The following is a 25,811-nucleotide window of genomic DNA, read 5'->3' as shown; positions in this document are numbered from 1 at the left end:
ATGGTATGCCCACACCTGGAATAATTCATGCAGTTCTTGTCATCCCATCTCAAAAAAAGGATATTAGATTTGGAAAAAGTACAGAGAAGGGCAACAAAAATTATTGGTGGCATTGAACAGTCTTCATATGAGGAGAGATTAAAAAGACGGGGACTGTTCATCTTAGAAAAGAGATGACTACGAGTAGGTATGATAGAGGCCTACAAAATCATGAATGGTATTGTGAAAAAGTGAATAAGAAGTATTATTTACCCCTTCCCATAACACAAGAACCAGGGGCCACTCAATGAAATTAATAGGTACAGTAAAAGCTGTGTTATCCAGCCCTGTACCAACCAAAAAGCTCTATAAACTGGCATTTCTTATCTTTGCAGAAAGTCCGATTTACAGTCCGGCCAACAGGAGCTACGGAGGCAGCTCTCAGGGTGGGGCAGACGCTGAGCCGCCTAGCTGCGCCTTTGTCTAGGAAGAGCAGGGAGAGGTCACCGCTTGCAGGAAGCCATCCGAGGTGAGTACCCCCAGATCTAGCACCCCAAAACCCCTCCTGCTCCCCAACTCCCTGCCCCGAGTCCCCTCCCACACCCAAACTCCCTCCAAGAGCCTGTGTCACGCACACCCTCCCATGCCCCAACCCTGCACTCAAACTCCCTCCCTCTTAGTTAACTGGAATTTTTCACTTACAGGAAACATAAGGAAGTACTTCTTCATACATCACAGTCAAGCTGTAGAACTTGTTGTCAGGGGATGCTATGAAGGCCAAAAGTATAATTGGGTTAAGAATTAGATAAGTTCATGGGGGATAGGTCCACCAATGGCTATTAGCACAAAGTGCTCTGGTTATCCCTAAACCTCTCACTGCCAGAAGCTGGAATTGGATGACAGGGGGTAGACAACTTGACAAATGCCTAGTTTTGTTCATTTCCTCTGAAACATCTGGCCCTGACCTGTCAGAAGACGGGATACTCTGCTAGATGGACCATTGGTCTGACCTCCTTATGTAACATATAATAAAATGCATTTACCAAGCACCTCTGACCACCTCACCTACTCTGTCCACCGACCCTTCTCCCAAGGATGATTCTAACATTCCACACTTCTCAAAAGTTTCAAACAGCTGTTCTGGTTGTATAAATAAGCCTTCCTGAGAAGTTGTTTTCTTCTTCTCTCCCTAAAAGTGAAATTTGCCTGCTTAAGGCCTTAGGACAGGTGGAAAACGTTCAACTTAAGGTCTGAAACTTCATGACCTTGTGTGGCTCTAAAAAGGAGCTTTATATACCTCTAAGCCTGGAAGCGCCCATAATATTTGACTGTGTGTCAAAGAAAGCTATTCAGTGATTTTGTAAGTTTTAAAAATCTGTTATTTCCCCTTTAGTCCTGTACAGTGGGACCTCTGCATTTAAGGCACTTGGCTTTATGGATAGAGAGATTAAAAATTTCACTGGAATCATTTCAAGACTAGTTTATTTCTACAGTAGTTAAATATTGTACATTGGTGGCTTTGTCAGCCTCATTCTTCAGGGAAAATCTGAAATTTCCCCTCCCACGGTATAGTACTGTTCAATTTAATGCATGAAAGAAAGTTTACACATCCTCCTCTGAAGAATCCAGATTTAGCTTCTACTTCTAGAAAGAGAATCATAGCCTGGTATCTTCACAGTCAATATGGTAGTCCTTATGTTTAATGTATCACTTTGTCACCAGAGGGTTTTTTTGTTTATTTTAAACATACACATGTTAAATATATTGCAGAAGTCTGGGAGACACTTTAACAGAAAAGCCAACAAGAGAAAAATTATGGGAGAACAAATGGATATAGGATTAGTTATGCAAGTGAACTCTACAGGCTTACGTGTGTTATTTAAAAAGGCTTTCTGCTGTATCATCTATCTTGAAAGTGCACAAAACTGATACAAGATATGGCGCAAAATAGACAAGACAGTTCCCTTCTGCGGCCCAAACTTACTCTCAATCAAGACTAAACATATGTAGTTTACTACTAACAGTAAACTTTCAAAAATAAAATGTTAACTCAGGAAATACCTAGAAAGCGTTTTCCCTATTTAAAAAGGGACCCTGCAAGGCCCAAAATTTAGGCTATTAAGTTTAAACACCTAACAGAACTATGGTTTTTACTATTGTATGCATGTGAATTTTGTTTAGATTTAAACATTTGTCTGTAGCATTTGTAATCCTAAACATCACAGCATAATGCTAGAGCATGGGAACCAAAAAGTGAAATGACTCCCCCTTTTCATTCCCTTTGGGAAATGCAATGTACAGGGTAGAAGCAGTATAAGTATTGAAGAGTGTGCACTTTGTTTTAATCCCAGATGTTATTTGTAATATAGTTAAGGACAGAACTCTCCAAGTTTATTTTAACTACTCTCCTGTAAATAAAAACAAATTCAGTTGAGCAAAGTGGTCTATATTTCCAGTTACATGAAGTTATGGTTTAATTGATGTTTAGCACATGTAATAGGTTAAATGGTTGAACATGCAGCCACAACTCTGCCCTCCCTCCTCCACACTCTCCGCTTTATGACTGATGTCTTAAACTTAATACTTATGTACACGGTACTTTCTGGATGCAAAAACTAAAAATTTCTTATTCTTCCATAAGTACACTAATTTCATTGGTACAATGGTCATACATCTTTCCTCACAGTTTTTATTTAAATTATAAAATTCTCTTCTCTATAACATCCATTTTGCCATCAGTTTTCGTTTGCAGACATACTTAATAAAAGTTACTGTTTGAGGCTGTCTTGAGAAAAATGTGTGCAGTTGTGGTCTTTTACCATTTCATATGTAGCCCGCTTGCATTTTTCATGCAATTTATCCCCCACTTGACTAAAGCTTAAAATACTACTTCCACCAAAAATATATATATATTTTAAAATATATGCAATAAACTGAGTGAGAATGTACAGAGAATTAAAACAGTTACCAATCCTGCAAGTTGATCTCTAGTGGTGGACCCATATACCCAAGTAGAGCCAAAACAGTAAAGAGGACTCGGCACAGATAAGCTGACCCATATGGGCAGACCTCGCCTATGCAATCAGGTCTTTACACCGCAAGTTCTTTTGGGCACAAATCCCATCCTCCTGTGTGTAGTATCTAGCACAAAAGGTAATGCACGTGTTGTCTGGGACCTCTGAACACTATTGCAGTGTATGAACAAGTTAATAAGGACTAGCCAGGTTTTTACTAAGGACCTAGATGAAAGGTCCTGTTTTTATGTAGAGGACTACTTTTTTAGGGAGGGGGAGGAGAAGAGGGAGGCAAAATGCTATTATTTTTCTAGTCCTCACTGATCTGCCGACAATATGGTGTCTTTAAAGGCAGAGTGACAGATAAGCCCCTTCCAGTCGATGGACAAGAAACCTGTGCTGGGGAGGGAAGAGCGAGAGAAGATAGCCAGTATTAATGATTAGAAGGAAAGCTTTACGATGTCCTCCCATTTTGCTTAACATCCAGAAAAATCACATTTGTAGATGAGGTGTTCAAGATGCCCCTTAGAACAAGTGGCGAGCGAAGAAGAAAAACAACCCACATTCAGCCAGGATGTGGGCTTGTTAGTTATGAACTGCTACATATGTGCACGTGCATGGAAGGATAGATGATCAGCAAAAGCAGATAAACAGGTGAAAGATGCAAGACGAAGCAGCCCACCTCACCCCGAGACCTACACTTCCTATCATACATCCTTCAGCAAGTGACTTCTCTTTCTAGAGTCCCCACCATATTGCCTCTTGGCATGTCAACCGTACCAATTTCATGTGCAGCTTACACCACTGACCCAAGGAAATTGGAGCATCTGCTATGAGGAATGGGAGGACAGTCAACCCCCACGTATGTTCGTACACACACACACACTTATAGCACTATCCCTTGAGTCCAGCTGCCATTTGTTAGAGAGAATTTCAGACCCAAAAACATCTGCCTAGGAACAGCAGGGAGAGGTCACCGCTTGCAGGAAGCCACCCAAGGTGAGTGCCCCCCAGATCCAGCACCCGAAAACTCCTCTTCCAGTTTAGAAACCTAGTATCTCGCCAAATCAAGTATCCATTCAACTGTATTTACTGAAGCTGATTGACTAAACTTACATAAGTATTTTGCCAGCCAAAGAAATCAGATTTCCACTCCACTCTTGTATTTAGAAAAACATGCCCTGTAAAGGAAACTTGACCATGATGGTTATACAAAGGATTCCAGAAGTCTGAGTTGTGGCTGAAAATAGTTTCTACTTTTCTATTTCAACACACTTTTACAATAATCCACTTGCTCTGTAAAAAGCCATATGCTGAAGCTGCATCCCTTTTCATTCTTACATCTGGGTGGTGGGGGTAACAGAAGCTGTTGCATAGGCAAGCGATTGGTGGACTTACATGGATGAGGTGAAAAAGATAGCATGGATCAATGAAATGTGGAGAAGTAAAGGAGGTTGGGGACAGTAGGTGGATATGGGATGTACTCCAGGAAAGGAACAATGAAAACGTTGGTAAAAGCTGGCGCGTACGTTGCCCCCCTTCCCGAGGGCCCCCAGGCAGTGGGGCTCAGGCGTTGGCTTCAGCCTCAGCCCTAGGCCCCAGAAAGTTTACCACCAGTCTTGGTGACCCTATTAAAATGGGGTTGTGACCCACGGTTTGAGAACCCCTGAAATAGAGGGATTTTATCCTTGCTGTAAATGAGGAGCTCAAGGCAACCTTAACTAGAGTCACTACCATAAATCCAAATATTTCAGTACCTCAATACACTCTCCTAACTTAGTCTCCCATGAGCCTGTAGCAAAACATCCATTAATTTCAATGGGAAAATTAGGGCCACAGTTATTGGTTTAGTTCCAGAAACCAGGTTCAGAAATGCAGCCTGAGTTGGCTGTAATTCCATCAAACCACCATTACTATTATTTCCGGTTCCCCAAATGGCTAGTAATGTTTATTAAAATAAAAGTAAGTCACCCTCTTGCCTTTCAAATGAAAACTTAAGTCATAAAATACCTAGCCTGACATTTTCATACGAGGACATACTTTATTGCATTACTGAAATCACAGGTGGCACACTTAATTTTACATCTGTACGTGAGAAAGTATCAGTTTAACATCTTCCATGGCATTAAGGAATTTGATACCAACACACTGAGATTTTTGCTTCAATACAATAAAAGCCGTACGTATTCCCCAAGATAAATCTACACAGATCCATCTTTCTGATACATCTAGTAGTTCTGGAACCAGCACTTCAATCAGTGATGTAATATCTTACTCTCTGGCATAGGTTTGGGAAAAAGTCTCCTCACAATAAAATAAAAATACATACATTACAGCCAAGAGGTTGGGTATGTGACTTCCAACTCTGGAAGTTAGCTGAAATAGATATTACAGAATGCTAGTGATGTAGCCCCATTTTACAGACTGAGACTTGGAGGAGCTTAAATTAAGTTCAAGGGCTAAAAAAAGTCCGTGGTTTCTGTTTCCAACTCTGGCACATCTTTAGAGTCCCCCCTTTTCTTTAAGTGCAAGAAAATAGTTCCTCAGTTTCATCATCTTTTGTCTTGCAGTAAGAATTTCCACACAACAATGGCGATATTTAATAAAAACACAAGTGCTATGCACTTCTTGAATGATGTATTTTAGGGGAAGTCTAGTATTTTTAAGGTGTAGGAATTATTAATTTTTCAGTTAGTGCCTTATTTTTCAAAGCTCTTATCTGACTTGTCCCAAGTGCCAAGTTTCTGAATAGATTTGCGTCACAAGGGACTAAAAAGGTAGAGCACCCATCAGTGGTTAAATCTTACCACTTAGGAGTTCAGGGAGACATGGTGGGGGAGGCAATATCTTTTATTAGAAGTTCAGCAGTGTCCTGTCCGAATATTAAACGGGACTATTGAAAGCACAGTACTGGTGGGGGAAGAGGGAGAAGGCGGCACACATACGCAGGCGTCCAGATGTGCTCCGCCACAAGTACTGAGCAATACAGCAGGCCAATATTTTCAAATGTGTTTCTGAGCAGTAGTTCTACCATTATACCTCTCAAATGCTCTTCATTCTAAGGAATAGTGAGTCTCTAAGTTATATACCTATATGCCACACAAGTCTGGTCTCTCCTCCCTTTTGTTGTTGGAGGTTTACATCAGAAACAAGGCATTGTGAAACTAAGTTTACAGAAAGTTTTAGAAAAGGAGTACTTGTGGCACCTTAGAGACTAACCAATTTATCTGAGGTATCTATTTGACACTAAAAGAAATTAATCCAACATCATTTGAACCAATGTATGCAAGTAGCCATGTAAACTTTTTATTCCTCTTCTCTCTTCCTTCACCCCACCTTTTTAACTTGCCTCACTCAAGTCTTGCCTCAAATTGGACTGAATGCACTGCAGCACAGGAACGGTCTTTTCCTAGGTATAGCACCCACTACAGTGGTGATCTGATCTTAGTTGGGGCTTCGGGCACTAATACAATACAAATATAGGATTAAAATAGCTACCGGCAATAGTGTTAGACTTGGGCTAAGTCTCTAACAAACTTTGGCAGATGAACCATGCAGTTCTTATGAATCTAGACTCAAATCACACCCCCTAAATATATTTTTTTCCCACAAACAGCAGGAAGCAGCGTACAAAGGCGTGTAATAGAACTTATAAGAACTTGCAGTAACTTTAGAGGAAAAGTGTGCCCCCCCGTAAAATGTGTTATGAAGGTAGATATATGTTTTGGAAGTGTTATATCACAACACACATTATATGAAGGCAAACAATTCACTAAAATGGTGTAAGAAGAGCCTGTGGCTGAATTGGGCCATCCACATCTTTCATACAGAGTTATGGCCTACGGAGGCTACAGGACCCAGCTCCATGTAGCCTCAAGCAGACTTGCTGCTCAAACTAAGACAGAGCTGTACATGTTGTATCCCACAGTTTTCACTTGAACTCCCTATTTATGATCAGGATGGATACAAACTGCTCCATTTTATGCAGATTAGGGATAGCTCTTGAGCTCTGAAGTTGCTAATGTAGCAGACCTTGGCTGAACAAAAGGAGACCCATGATGTGATACATTATGGTTCCACCTATCCAAAATTTAAAAAGTTCAAAGTTAACAGAAAACTTGAAGGCAGAAAGCCATTATACACTTCACAATCAAACTGGGAAATAAAAGGTTTAAAAAGCATGACCTTTAAGAGAAAAGCCCCATCATCTTGAGGGATTGTGGAGAGGTGGAGAAAATGGGAGGGGGGAGGAGAGAGTGGGAGGAAAAAAAGCAGTCACACTAATGATGGACATTAAGAAAAACAAGTTATGACTAGCAGCATCGTTTCACAGTTGTTGAATAGAATATTTAATACGAATACTAAATGAATGCAAAATTAAAGCTATGGTTTTACAAACCCAAAGTTGGGCACAGTTCAAAAGTATGGCCTCCCACAGTAACTTTGCTTCATTGCATTTTGTATTAATGTGCATGACTACATACATGTATTAAATAAAATTAAATTAAATAAAATTAAATAAAAAAATTAAAATAAAAACTAGTACCAATACAAAATACACAAATATAATGCAACAAATTTAAAGTTTCTGTGAGAACCATAATGTTAAACTGGCTGATTTTCTGTGTGATTAAAATAATAATCTGACCACCGCATTAAGAGCTCTTGAAGCTCATTTCTTTGTACAAAAGAAGAAATTTAGGGCAGATCTATTTCTGTATCAAGTTTCTTCAAAAACTCCTCAGACAGTAGGCTAAATAAGAACAAATAAAGCTGTTTGAGATGCAGACTTCTAATTCCAGGATACAAATTAGAAGTCTTACTAGTGAAATCATGTACAGAGTCCATTTTTCCACACCCATGCTTGGATAAATAATTCCAATCAAATGGAATTTTACCAAAATCATTTTGAGAAGTACAATATCAGGTGTGTTCAAGGAGTGGAGCCACAAGACTGCCAGTTAGCATCCACAGGACAGATCAATCTTTTAAATTATACAGATCAACTGCTGAAGTTCCAGTTGTGATAAGAGTTAATAAATCAGTGAGACTGTCAACATATTAACAAAATAGAATCATAGAAGTGTAGGCCTGGAAGAGACCTCAATAGGTCATCTAGTCCAGACCCCTGCATCAAGGCAGGACAAAGTAATAACTAGACCAGCAGTTCTCAGAACTGTGGGTCGGGACCCCAAAATATGTAACAACCTCATTTTAATGGGGTCACTACGGCTGGCATTAGACTTGCTGGAGTCCAGGGCCAAAGCCTAACCTTGAGCCCCACCACCTGGGGCAGAAGCCGAAGCCAGAGGGCTTCAGCCCTGGGTGGTGGGGCAGAGGTTACAGGTCCCCCTGCTCAGGCTTTGGCCTCCCTTCCTGGGGCGGTGGGGCTCAGGTGGGCTCATGCTTCAGCCCCCTCTCCTGGGGTCATGTAATAATTTTTGTTGTCAGAAGAGGGTGGAGGTGCAATGAAGTTTGAGAATCCCTGAAGTAGGCCATTCCTGACCAGTGTTTGTCTAACCCAGGGGTCTCAAACTCAAATGACCACAAGGGCCACATGAGGATTAATGCATTGGCCCGAGAACCGCATCACTGATACCCCCACCATCACTGCCCCCAGCCCCATTCCAATCCTTCCATGAGGCCCCGCCCTGCCCCCATTCCAACCACTTCCCCAAAGTGCTGCTCTTGCCGCTCCTCCAGATACCTCCCCCGAAGCTCCCATTGGCTGCGGTTCCATGTTCCCGGCCAATGGAAGCTGCAGGGGGCGGTGCCTGGAAGCAAGAGCAATGCACAGAGCCTCTACCCTCCGCCTCCCACCCCAGGGGCCACAGGGACATGGTTCCAGCCACTTCAGGGAGCAGCGCGGGGCTCGCAGGCTGTAGTTTGCCCACCTCTGGCCTGGAGGTAGGCAGAGGGGCGTGGGGAACTTGGTGGGCCACACAAAAGAACCCCGCTGCGTGTTTGAGACCCCCGGTCTAACCGGTTCTTAAAAAACTCTGACAGAGATTCCACCATCCCTCCAGCAATTTTTTCCAATGCCTAACTACCCTCACAGTTAGGAAGTTTTTCCTAACATTCAACCTATACCTCCTTTGCTGCAATTTAAACCCATTGCTTCTTGTCCTATCGTCAGAGGTTAACAAGAAAAATCTTCTATGCACTTGTAAACTTATGTTCCCCCCCTCAAGTCTTCTTGTCTCCAGACTAAAAAAAAAATTTTTTTTTTTATTTAAATCTTCCCTAATCAGTCATGTATTCTAGACCCTGAATCATTTTTGTTGTTCTCCTCTGGACCTTCTCCAATTTGTTCACATCTTTCCAGATCTTTCTCCAATTTGTTCACATCTTGTCCAGAACTGGACATACTACTCCATCTGAACCCTTATCAGCACAAAGTAGAATGAAAGAACTACTTTTCATGGCTTGCTTACAACACTCCTGCTAATACATCCCAGAATGATGTTTGCCCCCCTCCTTTTTTGGGGGGCAAAAGTGTTACACCAGGGGTCCCCCCAAACATTCTGTCACACCCCTTTACCCATAATGGAACCGGTGCCCCCTCCCTCCCCTAGAACCGTGGTCAGAAGCAGGGCTACGACCAGGGCAGAGCAAGGCTGGGTGGTGCCCCCAAATCATTGAACACCTCCTGGTTAAGACATGGTGGTCTCTTGCCCTACTTCCTATCTTTCCTACGCTGTGGGATAGTTTGCTTTTGTGATCTTCATACCCTCTGAAAAACTGCCACCTCTCTCAAACTGCTTTTCCCCTTAGACTTGTGTCCCATGGGATCTTACCTACCAACTACCTTAGCTTGCTAAAGTCTGCCTTTTTGAAATCCATTATCTTTATTTTGCAGTTTTCCCTATCGTTCCTTAGAATCATGGATCACTTTTGCCCAAACTGCCCAGCACTTGCGACTTCTCAACCAGTTCCTCCCTATTTGTCAAAATCAAATCTAAAACAGCCTCTCCCCTAGTTGCTTTCTCCACCTTCTGAAATAAAAAATTGTATCCAATGCATTCCAGGGACTTGTTGGATAATCTGTGCCCTGCTGTGTTATTTTCCCAACAGATGTCTGGGTAGTTGAAGCCCCCATCACCACTAAGTCCTGCGCTTGTCGTCTAAACTGGTATTTTTAAGAGCAAGGTAAATGTTTTCAAAAAAAGCCAGACATTCTTCAGAGAAAAGCTATTCTATATTATATCCTGCCTTCCCACTACATAAACTTTGAGAAACAATGCATGTCCTTCAAAAAAAATGCTGTAGTCGATTTCTCCATCAACCCTCCCCTGCTCAGTTTGGCTCCAACATGTAAAACTCAATCAGTTCAGAAACAGCCTGATAACTTTGTGCTATGCTACATAACTCTTCCATTGGTATGAATAGTGGCAATGATGTTTTATGATTTTCGTGAAAACTTTTTTGCAAAACTAGCACCTAGTATTTGTTTGCGGTTGCCAGTTAAGTAATACAGTATGATTACTTTCCATACTCTTAGGCCCTGATCCTACAACTGGATCTGTACAAGCAGAACCCTCTGCTCATATGAAGCCCAACTGAAATCAACAGGATTGGGTCTGCTTCCACACATCTAGCTGCAGAATCAGAGCCTTAGACAACTTGTTTAAATTATATGCCCAATATAAGGCAGTTTAGACCGAGAGTTTAGCAGGTTTAACAAGAAAGGCTTTATGAAACTTAAAGCAAGTGTTCTTGACATATAAAACAGTTATTTCCATATAACTATCCCCTTTCAATGGTTACAACTGTAGGGTCTTATCAGTAGGGTAGCAGTTCCCAAAGTGGGATCACTCCATCAGCAGATGGGGTTGCAGCAATCCCATGTGTGAGGTCATACAGTACAGATGACGCCATTTTGTAAAGCAAAATGGCATCCTCCATGTTGCGTGACCTTTCATGTCTGGTGTCTGTGGGGGAGGTCATGCTACGTGGAGGACACCATTTTTAAATGGCATCCTCCATGCTGTCTGGGATCACAGGAATCAATACATCTGAACATGGTGTCATGCAGGGAAAGTATTTGGGAACTGCTGCATTAGAGCATAACAACCATACGGTAAAACTGATAAGCCTATTTCATTGTTTGAAGTGAGATATGAACAAAGTTCAAATGGTGAAAAATAAATTTGGTAAATTCAGTTTTAGTTGTCCAACAAAAAGGTCTTAAAAAAGGAATTAAGAGTATAATTTAATCTATTATATCCTTTAATATCACAGCTGAAAATGCTATTGATAATGTAAATCAATACATTCAGCCTGCCTGAGCCACATAACTCCCTCTTTTACAAATGAAAGTCAGGACAACTATGCTTTCATACATCAGTCTTTCCCAATGTAAAATAAACGTATAAACAGTTAAATTAAGAACTGAAGAATGACTGGAAGATCTTTTTAATGTATACATTAAAATCTATTTTTTCCAATATTTGAGCTGTTTTAGTATTTCATGCAACTTGTTTTCATTGTCCAGAATAGTCCATTTCACTTGATTCAGTTATTTTCCATCTTTTGGGTTTTCTTGCATTAGCATAATGCCACAATATTTGATTTGAACACTGTAGATCTTTTAAAAAATTCCAGTGGATAGCCTAAAAGAGTACACACACTTCTTACTGGGCTTATGCTCAGTAAATTTGCCTTTTTTTTTTTAAGCCCACTCCCCAAAATTTTTTTTCCTGCTAAATTTGACTTTCAGAGTCCCTCTAACAAAGTTTTAGAATTAAGAAAGAAAACAACCTCATTGGCTTTAAGACTAATAGAATTTTATATATTTTTTAAAAATATGGATTGCATCAATGATCTGGAAAAAGGGGTAAACAGTGAGATGGCAAAATTTGCAGATGATACAAAATTACTCAAGGTAATTAAGTCCAAAGCAGACTGAGGAATTACAAAAGAATCACACAGAACTGGGTGACCAGGCAACAAAATGGCACATGAAATTCAATGTTAATAAATGCAAAGTAATGCACACTGGAAAACTTAATTCCAACTATACATACAAAATAATGGGCTCTAAATTAGCTGTTAAAACACAAGAAAGATTTGGAGTCATTGTACATAGTTCTCTGAAACATCCACTCAATGTGCAGCACTGGTATGCCCACACCTGGAATACTGTGAGCAATTCTGTTAGCACCATATCAAAAAAGATATATTAGAATGGGAAAAGGTTCAAAGAAGGGCAACAAAGGTAATTAAAGCTTCCATATGAGGAGAGATTAAAAACATTGGGACTGTTCATCTTTGAAAAGAGAGGACTAAGGAGAGATATGATACAAATCTACAGAATTATGAATGGTGCGGAAAGTGAAGAAAGTGTTATTTAACCCTTCATATAACACAAGAACTAGGGGTCACATAATGAAATTAATAGGCAGCAGGTTTAAAACAAACTAATGGAAGTACTTCTTCACACAAGGAACAGTCAAGCTGTGGAATGCCTTGTGAAGGCCTAAAATATAACTGGGTTCAAAGAAGAACTAGGTAAGTTCATGGAGGATAGATCCACCAATGGCTACTAGCAAGATGGTCAGGGATACAACCCTGGGTGTTCCTAACCTCTAACTGCCAGAAGCGGGGAGTGGATGACAGGGCATGGATCACTTGAAACTGCCATGTTCTGTTCATCCCCTCTGAAGTGCTTGGTATTGACTACTGTCAGAAGACAGGACACTGGGCTAGATCAATCATTGGTCTGACCCAGTATAGCCACTCTATTCTTATGCAATATTTTGTTTCTTTTATAATATAAATGTATGAAAGAATACTTAATAAACATCGACAGCCAAGATGTTAACTACATAAGCCTCAAGACATGTCCAAAGAAAGTTGTCAGTACAAATCACTGCTTCTCAGGTATGTATCCACTTTACTAATACAGTCCACTTATAGCAACCACTACAGATATGCAGTATTAGGAGCTACATATTCAGCTAGCACAAGATAACTTTTGCTCTGTTTCCTCCTATAAATAACTGATTTCTCTCCCCATAATTAGCACAGACTGTATCTTGTATCAAATGACTCCCCAATAACAGATGCACCCCTTTTTTGTTTTACAATATAATATACATACTGTCATTTACTGCCTCTTCAGATGCTATAATGTTAAACTGTTTCCTTCAGCTGGATAAACAGCAATGCTCTTGGCCACACTGTAAAGATGATACAGGTGTGCCTGTGAAAATGTAGAAGCTAGATATTAAATAGAGGGAGACAAGAGGCAGGAGCCATTTACATAGTCTTCCATGTTAGATTTCTGATATTTTTGGATTATCCCATTGTATCTCTACATAAAATGGATTGGAGGCATTGTGAAAATATTTACATCGAAGTAGTAAAAATATCTTCCAGCAAACACTGGACAAAGTGTATTGCCATAAAAAGAGTACATGATAAATTACATCTTTATAACTAAAGACTTCTAAAGAGAATATTTTAGATACTAAAAAAACTGTTCATAGAAACATAGGAAAATTCAGGTTAAACTTTTAAAAACTATGAAATACTATCATTCAGATTCCTTAATGGAGAAAATCTGAACTTACTATAAAATAAAGCCCAAACAGAAGAATTCTTCTATGTTTTAAGTGTTCTCATCAGCTCCCTCAAACATGCAAAGAATGCAAAGAACAACTGTGTGTGTTAAAGTCTTAAAGAAAATGAAAATATAAACCCACCATTACCTACCTTTAACATGGTCTGACAGGAGACTTATCTTACTATTCAAAAAAAATCAAAGCAAAAACAAAAAACAGATTCCTAAAATACAACTAAGTGGCATCGTAAAATTTATTGCAGGAACAAAAATCAGGGTTGGAAAGTTTTAAGTACATGTTTCTAAAGGGAATAATCTATCAAACCACAGGAGGTGACCAGAACTGCCATCATCGTTGCTGTTAACACAAAGAAATGTGTTTTGGGGGTTGCCGAAGGGGGGGGGGGGGAAAAGAGAACAAACACCCAACAATGGCTACCAGACTCCAGAGGAATTCTTGGGGATGGGGCAGGGGGGTTATCCCACACAAGACACAATTTTGGTTTAAAAAATTAAGTAGTAACGTTACTACGACATAACTTTAATTACTACATTAAGCTTTCCAATCACATCAACTAAACTTCCCATAAGTTCTAACATACAAACTGGATTTCTAAAAAACGTAATGTAGAAAAAATGAAAGCACTATTCATAATACTTCTCTATTCCCATCCAAATCATAAATACTTTGCACAAAACTTGCATTCAAAGAGAAGAAAAGTAGAATACTGGAATTCAATATAGTTTTTTGCAACTTGTAGTAAGTGAGCTATATATTATATTAAATATTTAAGATATGGGGTGTTACAGGTTGGGCTAGACACAAACTGTATTCTGTAGGCCTCAATTGCAGAAAATCAGCAGTCTGGTTACTCCAACATAAAATTTTCTAAAAGTTTACCACCATATGGCTCACCCAGCCATCACTGAGCAAAGTATTAAAATAATTATAGCCAGATATTTTATGTTTATGTCTCATACACAGAATGCACTTATATATTCTAATGAAAACTCTAGTTGAGTAGAAGTTTGTATTTCACAACACAGAACAGAAAAAAAAAACAGTTTAGACAAAAAACATGGATGAATGTTTCCTAGGGATGTGATATAAAGCAACAGCAATCATATTTTAAAAGTCATTAGAGCAACATATAATAGTCATTTTAAACAGACTAGTTTTTATTTAAAAAAAATCAGATTTAGGGTACTGTAAATTGCTGTTATATGCCTACACTTCGCCCCATGCATATGTCCTCCCCATAAGCAAATCTCTAAGTTACATTCCAATTCAAAAATAGGATAGTTGTACAGGGATAAACAAAAAGTCCTCGTTGGCTTGATCATGCACTCATCCCTGAAAAGCTTCAATAATCATTTAAACTTTTAATACGATCCTAAATTAAATCCCATGCTTCATTAAGGAGACTTTTGGAATTTTGTGCTCTGAACACTGAGAATCCAATTCACAGCACACATACATGAAGTATAATTAAGACATCTTCAAACCATTTTACTTACCAAACACTCTCAAAGACTTGCGCTATTTGTATAAGATTAATCACATTTTAAAGCTGCAAAACACAAAAATTCAGGGCAATGTAACAGCGAAGCCTGCAACAACAGCTCACACGAGCTAATTTTAATGAAAGCACAGTGGACCAGAAAATAGATTTGACCAGCTGGCTAAACTCATCCTGAGGCCTACAACTCAGCATGCACATTTAAAAAAAAAAACAAAACAAAACTGTTCTGATTTCCCATGAACAGTACAGGCTCCTCTCCATCAGAGGACCTAAAGAACTGTTACTACTATAAAGCATTCTATTTTTCAAAGAGCTATTTATTAGAACAGTTAGGAAAGATATGATATGACGTAAATAAAAAGAGGGTTTATTTTTAGAACTCAGCCAAGATTTAGAAAAAAAGATATACGTGATACTAAAATACAGGCCATCTCCAGAAAAGCTCCCCCTAATCGTAAAGTTACCCCTTTAAAGTATGCAAGGTTTCCAGTACAATTTTATTTGACCTTTAAAGATCTCCTCTCCTTGGCAACTGATTTTTGCTGGTCACTTGGGTGATTGCAGAGAACGAACTTCACTGCACTTAAAAAACCTCACTATTTAGAAAAAAAGATACAGCCAATGTGAGTTTGTCATAATAATCTTACACTTACATCACATCTTTTACCCCAACGGATCTTGAAATGCTTTAAGCTATACATACATGAGAACTAGTTCACCAACCACAAAGGCATTTGTTATAAAAAAACCCAACATTTTGGAATGAACTGCAAGAAGTCTAATACCGATATCATTGAAGATGTGTAGCTATATTAACATAACTTGGTTCCTTTGCATATGCCTCAACTGCTGAAGGAGTAATTATTTAGCTCTTAAAATATTTCAGGATGTATATTTTATGACATAATACAAAATCATGTGCTAAGAGCTAGTGTTTACATGAACATCAAAGAAATTTCTCTTTGCAGAATTCATATACAAATGCATATATGCATTTACATACGGGCCAGAGAATTCTTGGCCTAGAGGAGCAGCTTTATCTTCTAACCTATAACAGTGCAATACATAAAACCTAATTTTAATCTAAGCAGCAATTATTGATGTTACTACATTTTTATTCTGCCAAAAACAAGGTTGTTTCCACTCCAACTAGAAAACAAATGTAAACAGCTGAAAGGGTGGTGGGGAGCGAACATTTATTATGAGCCTGCATTACCTGTCACCAAATATAAATATTAAAAATTACTATGACTAAAACTTGTTAATAGAGACAAGAGGTTATTATGTTAAATACAACTCCCTTATAAATATTGTCACCAATTTACAGCCATGAGTGAGGAATCACACCTCCTCAAGCAAGTAGTGCTCAGTATATACAGTAACAGAAAATCATTAACACAGGTAATAGATGATCTCCCCCACTTCCACACAAGCACTAAGCCACCCTTCAGAGTACATACACACATTCCCACCCCCTATCCTATATATCAGCACTACACAAGTCCCTCCTTTCCCTCTCACACTTGGGATCGCATGGGTACAGAGCACCCCTCCTTCCAAACAACAGAATAGGCCCCTCTGGCCAGTTCTTTCGCCCAGCACTTGTATGCTCTCCCCAAGAGAGATCCACTAAGGCAGAGGGACCAAGTAGGTGCCTTGCTACCCTGACCTTGGTGCCCATCCCCTCCAGCTGCACCGATGCGGCCCCACTGCCTGTGCCCCTGTCAGCACCACACACACAGGGCCAGCTGGTACCTGTGCAGGCCTGGCTAACAACCCCCCACCAGTACATGTGCCCAACTCCGCAAGTTACTCCGCATACAGCCAGTACCTGTACCTGGGCCCCACTAGCTGCCCGCCCAAACACACACATGGCAGGTACATGTGCCCTGCCACCCCCACGGCCAAGGGACCTGTGCCTGGCCCCGCAGCTCGCCCCAAGGGATCCGTGCCTGGCCCCACAGCTCGCCCCCCCCACCCACCGCTCAGGGACCTGTGCCTGGCCCCGCAGCTTGCCCCCCCCCCCCCCCCCACACACACACACACCATCCAGGGACCTGTGCCCGGCCCCGAAGCTCCCCCCCAACCCCCCCCCCACACACACACCCCGCCCAGGGACCTGTGCCCGGCCCCGAAGCTCGCCCCCCCCATACACACCGCCCATGGACCTGTGCCCAGTCCCCCTCACACACACCGCCCAGGGACCTGTGCCCGGCCCCACAGCTCCCACACACACACACCCTGCCCAGGGACCTGTGCCCTGCCCCGAAGCTCCCCGCCCCTCCCGAACACACACACCGCCCAGGGACCTGTGCCCGGCCCTGAAGCTCGCCCCCCCCCCCCACATACACACACACCCCACCCAGGGACCTGTGCCCGGCCCCGCGGCTCACCCCCCCACACACACACCATCCAGGGACCTGTGCCCAGCCCTGAAACTCCCCCCCCAACCCCCAACACACACACACCGCCCAGGGACCTGTGCCCGGCCCCGAAGCTCGCCCCCCCTCACACACACCGCCCAGGGACCTGTGCCCGCCCCCCCCCACACACACACACCGCCCAGGGACCTGTGCCCGGCCCCGAAGCTCGCCCCCCCCACACACACACACCACCCAGGGACCTGTGCCCGGCCCCAAAGCTCGCCCCCCCAACACACACACACCGCCCAGGGACCTGTGCCCGGCCCCAACGCTCGCCCCCCCCCCCCCCAACACACACACACCGCCCAGGGACCTGTGCCCGGCCCCAAAGCTCGCCCCCCCACACACACCCACCGCCCAGGGACCTGTGCCCGGTCCCGCAGCTCACCCCCCCCCCCCACATACACACACACCCCACCCAGAGACCTGTGCCCGGCCCCGCAGCTCACCCCCCCCACCCCACATACACACACACCCCACCCAGGGACCTGTGCCCGGCCCCGCAGCTCACCCCCCCCACCCCACATACACACACACCCCACCCAGGGACCTGTGCCCGGCCCCGCAGCTCACCCCCCACACACACACACGCCACCCAGGGACCTGTGCCCGGCCCCGCAGCTCACCCCCCACACACACACACGCCACCCAGGGACCCGTGCCCGGCCCCGCAGCTCACCCCCACACACACACACACACGCCACCCAGGGACCTGTGCCCGGCCCCGCAGCTCGCCCCCCCCCCCAAACACACACACACACACCGCCCAGGGACCTGTGCCCGGCCCTGCATCTCACCCCCCCCCCCCACACACACACACCCCACCCAGGGACCTGTGCCCGGCCCCGAAGCTCGCCCCCCCCCCCAAACACACACACCCCACCCAGGGACCTGTGCCCGGCCCTGCAGCTCGCCCCCCCCCCCCAACACACACACACACTGCCCAGGGACCTGTGCCCGGCCCTGCAGCTCGCCCCCCCCCCCTCCGAACACACACACCGCCCAGGGACCCGTGCCCGGCCCCGCAGCTCACCCCCCCCCCCAAACACACACACCGCCCAGGGACCCGTGCCCGGCCCCGCAGCTCACCACCCCCCACACACACACACCCCACCCAGGGACCTGTGCCCGGCCCCGCAGCTCGCCCCCCCCCCCCCAACACACACCGCCCAGGGACCTGTGCCCGGCCCTGCAGCTCACCCCCCCCACACACACACACACACCCCCCACCCAGGGACCTGTGCCCGGCCCCGAAGCTCGCCCCCCCCCACACACACACACCCCACCCAGGGACCTGTGCCCGGCCCCGAAGCTCGCCCCCCTCCCCCCACACACACCCCACCCAGGGACCTGTGCCCGGCCCCGAAGCTCGCCCCCCCCCACACACACACCCCACCCAGGGACCTGTGCCCGGCCCCGAAGCTCGCCCCCCCCCCCCCACACACACACACACCCCACCCAGGGACCTGTGCCCGGCCCCGCAGCTCACCCCCCCCACCCCACATACACACACACCCCACCCAGAGACCTGTGCCCGGCCCCGAAGCTCGCCCCCCCACACACACACACACCCCACCCCACCCAGAGACCTGTGCCCGGCCCCGCAGCTACCTGCGGCCAGTACCTCCCCCCACCACAGCTGGTACCTGAGACCCCCCCCACCCGGCATCTGTACTTGGCCCCCCTTGTCCTTAGCCCCATTCCCTCCCCGGCTAGTACCGACACCGATACCTGTCCCGCCGCTCTGCCTCCCGGGCTCACGCTCATTCCCCGTGCCCGGCCCCGCTGCCCCCACCAGGTACCTGCCCTCCAAGGCCAGCGCGGGCCGCCTCCCTCCGCATCTGTGAACAACGCTCCTCAATGGCAATTGAACAAAACACAGCGAGCTCCGCCCCCTCCAGACACGATCCTCCCATTGGCCGGCTCTGCAAGCCTCTGACCTCTCACCCATGCCGCCATAGGGCCACACTGCACACTCACCCCGCCCACAGGGGACGGACTAGCCACGGGAGCGCTTCCACAGCAGCGACGGCCAAGTCAATGGGCCTTTCCGGACTACAACTCCCAGAAGGCATAGCGGCCTCCCCCACACCCTGTGTCGTACCCATGCGCATGCGCCCACGCAAGGCGGGGGCGGAGAAAGGCGTCTGTTAAGGAAGTAATGCGCATGCTCTAGCCGAGATAAATATCCCCGGATGAAACTGCAAAGGAGCAGCCTCCCCCGTGCCTTTGCTCCTCTCGCATGTGTATTATAAGTAATTAGTCTGAGATTAGACGTGGACGCGTTACGTTGGTATGCGCATGCGCAGTGGTAATAAGGGGGGGGGGTTAGTGATGTGATCCTTGTTGGGACGTGGGCATGCGCGCTTTAGGGAGCGTGGGGTGAGGCCGGGTACCCGTCCTGCCACCGCCCTCCGTACTTCGAGGGGTTGGAGTGGCTACCGCAGTGCTTGCCCCCCAGAGATGGGGAGGGGCTGAGAGACACCCACCCCAGAGCCTAGGGGCTCCGACAGGCTGGGGAAGGGCACTTAAGACACACGCAGGCCCGGGGCCCCGGAGAGGCCGGCGATGCAGAGCCAGGCCCATTCTAGATGGTGAAAGGGACCTTGGCCCTTTGCTGGCACTGCCTTCATAGAGAGCAGCCTTCTGTCCCTTCTAAAGTACAGCAAAGGCCCAGCCCAGCCCCAGGAAACCTTTACAGCTCCTCTGGTGTCAGAGCTAATCACTCAAAAATGGGAGCTAAGAACTGCTTCTATTACAGCTGGACCTCACCCACTTGCTCTTCAGGCAAGGTCACATGCTTGACAGGAGATCTGCTACCCACAAAACCAGGACTATCCGTGTATAGCAGAAGGATTTCATCCTCCAGGGTCCATCTGTAGCAGTTGATACAGCTGCCAGTGGTCTGTAACTTTACTTTTCACCTCAGGGATGTAGCAGAGGTTGACAGGAAAGACTGAAAAGTCTCCATTCTTTTCTTTAAAGATGCTCACACAGATGGATGAAGAACACTAGTCTCCATGAGAACCATTGTGGGAAATTGTGAGTCACTGTGACCTCAAATAGCAGCAATATGCAGACTGGATGACATTGACATTCTCCCCTCATTACAAGATTTTTTTTTTTAACTTTTAACATTCCTGATATAGTCTCCATAACTGGAATTTCATTTGACTTCCTGCATAGATGTGCACACTTACTTTGTGCTGTACTCCACTGTTACAGTTCCACTGCTCTCTCTGGTTGTCTTATTCCCACAGTTTCCAGCCCTCTGGCTTCCAGGAAGACCTTAGGGAAGTCCATGGGAATTGTGAGAGAAGGCATCAAATGCTTCTGGAAAACTCCCATCATTCCACATCCCCATTTTCTAGTCTTTCTCCAACTGGAGGACAGGATGGACTGTTTGTTTCTTATTATACAAGAAAGGTTTCTATTGGAGTGTTTGAAAAGCAGTTCCAAAGCAGCTACAATAGGAAATGGAGGGTGTTTGTTTGGACAGCACTAAGACTGTGAGCCCAACAGGGCAGAGACTGTCTCTTATGTGTCTGCATTTATACCTACCATTACCACAATAATGAATTACAACTACCATTAATAGAATCATAAATTAAAATCCTTTTAATAGATTTTTTGCTATTTCCACCTTCCACTCTTCAGTGCTTGTAGATATTTATAGTAATATAATGTTACAACACTACCCTCCTCCCAATCTTGCCTACGTATTGATTGTATCCGACTACATTGTAAATTTGTGATGCATCATGAGACTGCAGTGGCACAAGGGCCAAACCTAAGATTCCGATGAAGAATCGGAGCCCAAAATCATCACTGTATTTGTCCATAGGAAACCTGTTTCATACTGCTTATTATTCACGCTTTTAATTCTAGCACTAGCGTATGGCCAAATCAGAATTCATTTACCCCCTAACACTATTTCAGTGTTTCCTTTGTCAGGTTTTGCTTTTCTTCTTTGCAAGCCCTATGACACCCAGTTTGTTAAATTTATCCTCTGTATTTTTAATGTCTCTTCATGTTGGCATTAAAGCCTTCCCAAACAATTGTGGCAGGGCACCCTTCCCATACCATCGCAGTATAATAAATTATCTTTGAAACAAATGATCTCTTTGTACACTACCTCTTCAGGCACTAGTTTACTTCCAAGATTTTCTGAAAAGATTACCTACAGTTCACAGGTCTCTCCTTCAGCTCCTAATGCTGGTCCTTGAAATACTCTTTGCTTGTATTCATTTTGCTTCTGGCCTTATCCATTCTAAACACATGAGAAATTGTATTCCATCTGTTTTCATGATCCTGTCCGTGACCTTGTTTGGAAGTAATAAAGCCATATCCTGCAAGCACTTTTGTACATAGAACTCCCTGTTGAAGACAACTGATCCCTGGGGCAGTTCACTACTAACCCTTTTCCACACTCAGAATTGGCCATTTAGTCATACATGTAATCAGTTTTTAACACTTTATAATTTTACCTTTCATGCCATAGTTACCAAGTTTCCTTAATAGATTCTTGTGAGGGACTTTGTGAAAAGGCTTTTGACAAAGTCTCTAATCAAATTATATCATTGGGGTTTCATTTACCTATTAGTTTAACTCTTTCAAAGCATCCTAGCAAACTTGAGACACATTATGTATCCTTAGTGCTGCCATGCTGCTTTGTTCCTATCATGTTACAGGGAACAAAGGTCTTTGCAGTAATGATTTTTTTCAATTCTTTTTCCCCAGGTACTGCAGTAAGGTTCACCGTCTATACCTCTTAGATCTTCTGTCTCCGGCCCTCCTGTAACTTTCACAAGTCCTTACCCTTATTTGCTCCCACTCCCTCCGCTGACATCTTTCTGTAGCTCTCCCTGTCTCTTTCCCCTGTCACAGGTAGGAAATGCTGCCAGTCTATTTTTCATTACCTCTGATGGGCCCACTCATCTCTGTCTAGCACATGAGCAGGTGGGGATCTGAGCCACAAGCAGGTAATTGTACCAGGTGGCATACTCCTCCAGTCACCTAATGGCTTCCTATTCTGTTTGATGTGAGGCACCAACAAGTGGACAAGCTGTGTGGAAGCTGCCTAAGTAGCATAGGCACCAACTTTTCCTTTTCCCCAGGGGTGCTCAACCCCCACTTCGCCCAAGGCCCTGCCCCCACTCCACCCCCTTCCCCAAGGCCCCATGCTTGCTCTACCTCTTCTTGCCCCCGCTCTACCCCTCCCTGAGGCTCCCGCCCACCCGCTGCTCTCTGCATTTCACTTTGGCGGCAGCACTGCCCCCTGTCAGCTGTTTGGCAGCAACACAGCCCCCCCCCCCCCCAGCTGTTGGGCCACAGCAGCGGCACCCACACACACACACACACACACACCAGGTGAACAGCGGGTGTAGGGAACAGTGGGTGCTAAGCACCCACTATTTTTTTTCCCCGTGGGTGCTCCAGGCCTGGAGCACCCACAGAGTCAGTGCCTATGCTAAGTAGCACTCCCAAGCTAGTCTCTAGTTTTTGGGACCCCTGCTAATGTGGAAGTGGGGAATTGAGAATCATATCCCCAGTCTGAAACAGGGCAAGTGGCAACTTAAAGAAATGGCATCAAGTGTTCAGCTATGGTCTCTCCCCAGCTTCTATACCAACAAGAGTAAAGGCCCAGCAAAGATCTGGATTATAGTTGAGATCTAAGAAAGTGTGGACTCAAAGTTCCTCTGCAACAAGGTTCAATAGTAATCCTCTAGCACTATACAGAGCTACTGTATGAGATGACTATTCTAAAATACCATTTTCTGGATTTTATTGCATCCCGCCATATACTCCAAGTACCGGATTAAATGAGTGTATTTTGTTTATACAGATAGATACCAGCTTAACAGACATCAGCTGGGATGATGTAGGTGTACTTCATCCTGCCTTAGTGCAGGGGGCTGGACTAGATGAATTCTTGAAGTCCCTTCCAGCCCTACATTTTGAATATTCTAATATATATTAAAAATATCAGTCTATACATTTTGGGCTCAATCATCCCTTGACCTGTATGCCCATGCAGGAGCATTAGATGGAGTTTAAAATTCCCATAATATCCCTGTGCAAGCCACCTGGCTCTTGGGTCCAGTTGTACAGTTGTATGCAGGTGCTTCTCCCTCCTCTGAAAGAGGGGAGTGAGAGCCTGGGCTTTGCCTCCTGCCGACTGGTGTGCTGGAGGAGAGCTGAGTTAGGGTTAGAATGTGAGACCAATTTGCTGCCAGTATAGGCCAGCAGAAAATTACCACCACATTAACACTCCTTTCCCATCCCCGAGCATGGAGGGAAGCATCCAGGACATTGTGCCAATCTAACCCATAGATTTTTACATATCCTCTGGGTTCATGATGGACTCTAATCTTTAAAAAAAAAAAAAAACCAAGCAGTGGCGCTTGAACAGTTTTTCAAGTGGGATGCTGAGCTGTGCCCCCCCCCGTGCCCATGCCCCTCACTGCCCCGTAGAGCTGGTGCCAGGAGCAGGGCCATGGCTTCAGGGTGGGGCAGGTGCGGACAAGGGTAAGGGGGCTGAGGCTGGAGCCACAGCTGGGGGCAGGGGTGGAGCCCCAGGCACGGGGCTGGCAGCTGGGACCCTGGGCCTGGGGCCAAAAGCGGAACCCCAGACACAGGGCCAGCAGCCAGGACCCTGCATGCGGACCAGAAGCTGAAGCCCTGGGCCTGGGGCAGGCAGCTGAGACCCATGCAAAACCAGGGGGGTGCTATCACACATCTACTTCCCGCAAACAAGAGAGAAGCAGTAAAGTGAATGAGATGCCATATTTATCCACAGTGCAGAGTTGTTAAATTTCAGATATGCATTTTGCATTAACTAAAAAATATTTTGCACCATATAATGATGCAGTAATCACATTTTAAAGTGTTTAGTCATTAACTTTACTAATCCAAAAGCAGCTGGGCATATGCATAACTGCTCCACACTGTTTCTTCTGTATCTTAAGATCTGAGAGATTAATACAGGTAAGCAGTCTAGAATTTTGCTAGCAAATTTCAGTTAAGTTACATAACATAATATTCCTCTTCCTGCCAGAATCATCATTAGCCATTCATCTGTTCCCCTATAAAATATTTATGATACAAGTGGGGCCTCTGTTTTCAGAGACCGGTGAAATTTATGAAGCCTTGTCAGAAAGATTCCAGATCCAATAAAACCCTAGCTAATCCTCTTGTATCAGGGACAGTTTGCAACCCCCCTTAGCAGGCAAGCAATCAACCTGGATGCCATCTCCTAGCCCATGGAGTCCAGGGCCAGATTTAGGGGCAGGCGACCTAGGCGATTGCCTGGGGTGCCAGGTTTGTGGGGCACCAGGCTCAGGGTGCTCTTTTGTTGTTAGCAACAAAAGGGAAAATAAAATGTTTGAGGTAAAATCTTTCAGGTACTGATGTTTGTACATTTCAGTTATCCTTAAAATTAAAAGGTCTGTAAGCTTAGAGGAAACAATTTTTTTATTTGCTTATATATAGCATGAATAAATACACATTTACAGATCCTAGCGTGCAAATGTATCATCTTATATGACGGGGGTAAATCATGCATGCAAATCATGCATCTAAGTTGTGAAATGGGCTACAAATGCAATAAAAAATTAAGTATTCAAAAGTTTAATAAATGAGGGGGGAGATGAAAACGCTCTTTGTGTGGGGCACCATTTGGTTTAGGGCCAGATCTGATGGAGTCTTCTTGGTGATGGGTGAAGAAAGAAACCAAACTGGCTCTGTAGTCCTACTTAGAGCAGGATCTGCAATATCCCTCATATTCTAGTGGGATATGGGAGGTAGAGGGGGGAATTTTTAGCGTGGCCTAATTTATCAAACTGGCTTTTCACACTTCCCCACCCAAGTCTATTTGTTTGGCAATCCTACAGCTAAATGTCTGGATTCTGATGGTATGGGGAAGTCCTGACCCAACTGTGTTTGCCTTTTGGTGGGTGCTAATGCTAGTTTAGCTCTGACTGTTCTAACAGACTAAGGTTTGCTTGTTTGTAAACTGCTTTCCCTTACTGACTGCTCTTTGGGGGAGTTGTCGTGAGTAAGATGAAGCAATAAGAATGCTAAATAAAAGAATCTGAAACTGAGAAACAAGGCAGTTTGCAAAGGTCATCTAAATATAAAGAAGAAACATAGGCCAAAATTTTGCCCAAAAATATAACGTCAGGTGCAGATGCCTTGTGTGTTCAGGCAGAATTTGGCTAGCATAATTTTGATCCCAGAGGATCTGGAAGGAGGTAGAAAGATTAATTTGTTGCAAGCAACTCAGTTTTTGAAGACTCCTTTGGCAATT

At 44.5% G+C, this 25,811-nt stretch overlaps 1 protein-coding gene and 1 long non-coding RNA gene across 14 annotated transcripts in view; one reads left to right on the top strand and one right to left on the bottom strand.

Moving 5' to 3' along the window:
- Positions 1–19,721, bottom strand: part of FAM53A (family with sequence similarity 53 member A) — a 100,217-nt gene extending 80,496 nt beyond the window's left edge. For 2 of the 13 annotated variants that reach the window (XM_043544831.1, XM_043544837.1), the window contains exons 1-2: positions 19,235–19,343; positions 15,076–15,128 (exon numbers count right to left, since the gene is read on the bottom strand). The gene's annotated coding sequence lies outside the window, so the exon portion shown is untranslated. Of the gene's footprint in view, positions 1–13,095; positions 13,208–13,567; positions 15,129–15,586; positions 15,672–19,234; positions 19,454–19,483 lie in introns of those variants that run through there. The other 11 variants (XM_043544834.1, XM_043544838.1, XM_043544835.1 and 8 more) reach the window with 11 other exon arrangements.
- Positions 19,698–21,861, top strand: LOC122465407. The gene is made up of 2 exons (XR_006290223.1): positions 19,698–19,758; positions 20,265–21,861. It is a non-coding gene; the product is annotated as an uncharacterized LOC122465407 (long non-coding RNA).
- The last annotated feature ends 3,950 nt before the right edge of the window (positions 21,862–25,811 follow it).

Source organism: Chelonia mydas, chromosome 4, assembly GCF_015237465.2.
Source record: "Chelonia mydas isolate rCheMyd1 chromosome 4, rCheMyd1.pri.v2, whole genome shotgun sequence".
Lineage (NCBI taxonomy): Eukaryota > Metazoa > Chordata > Testudines > Cheloniidae > Chelonia > Chelonia mydas.
The sequence above is the reverse complement of the archived record's forward strand: the minus strand, read 5'-3'. Positions and strand labels throughout refer to the sequence as shown.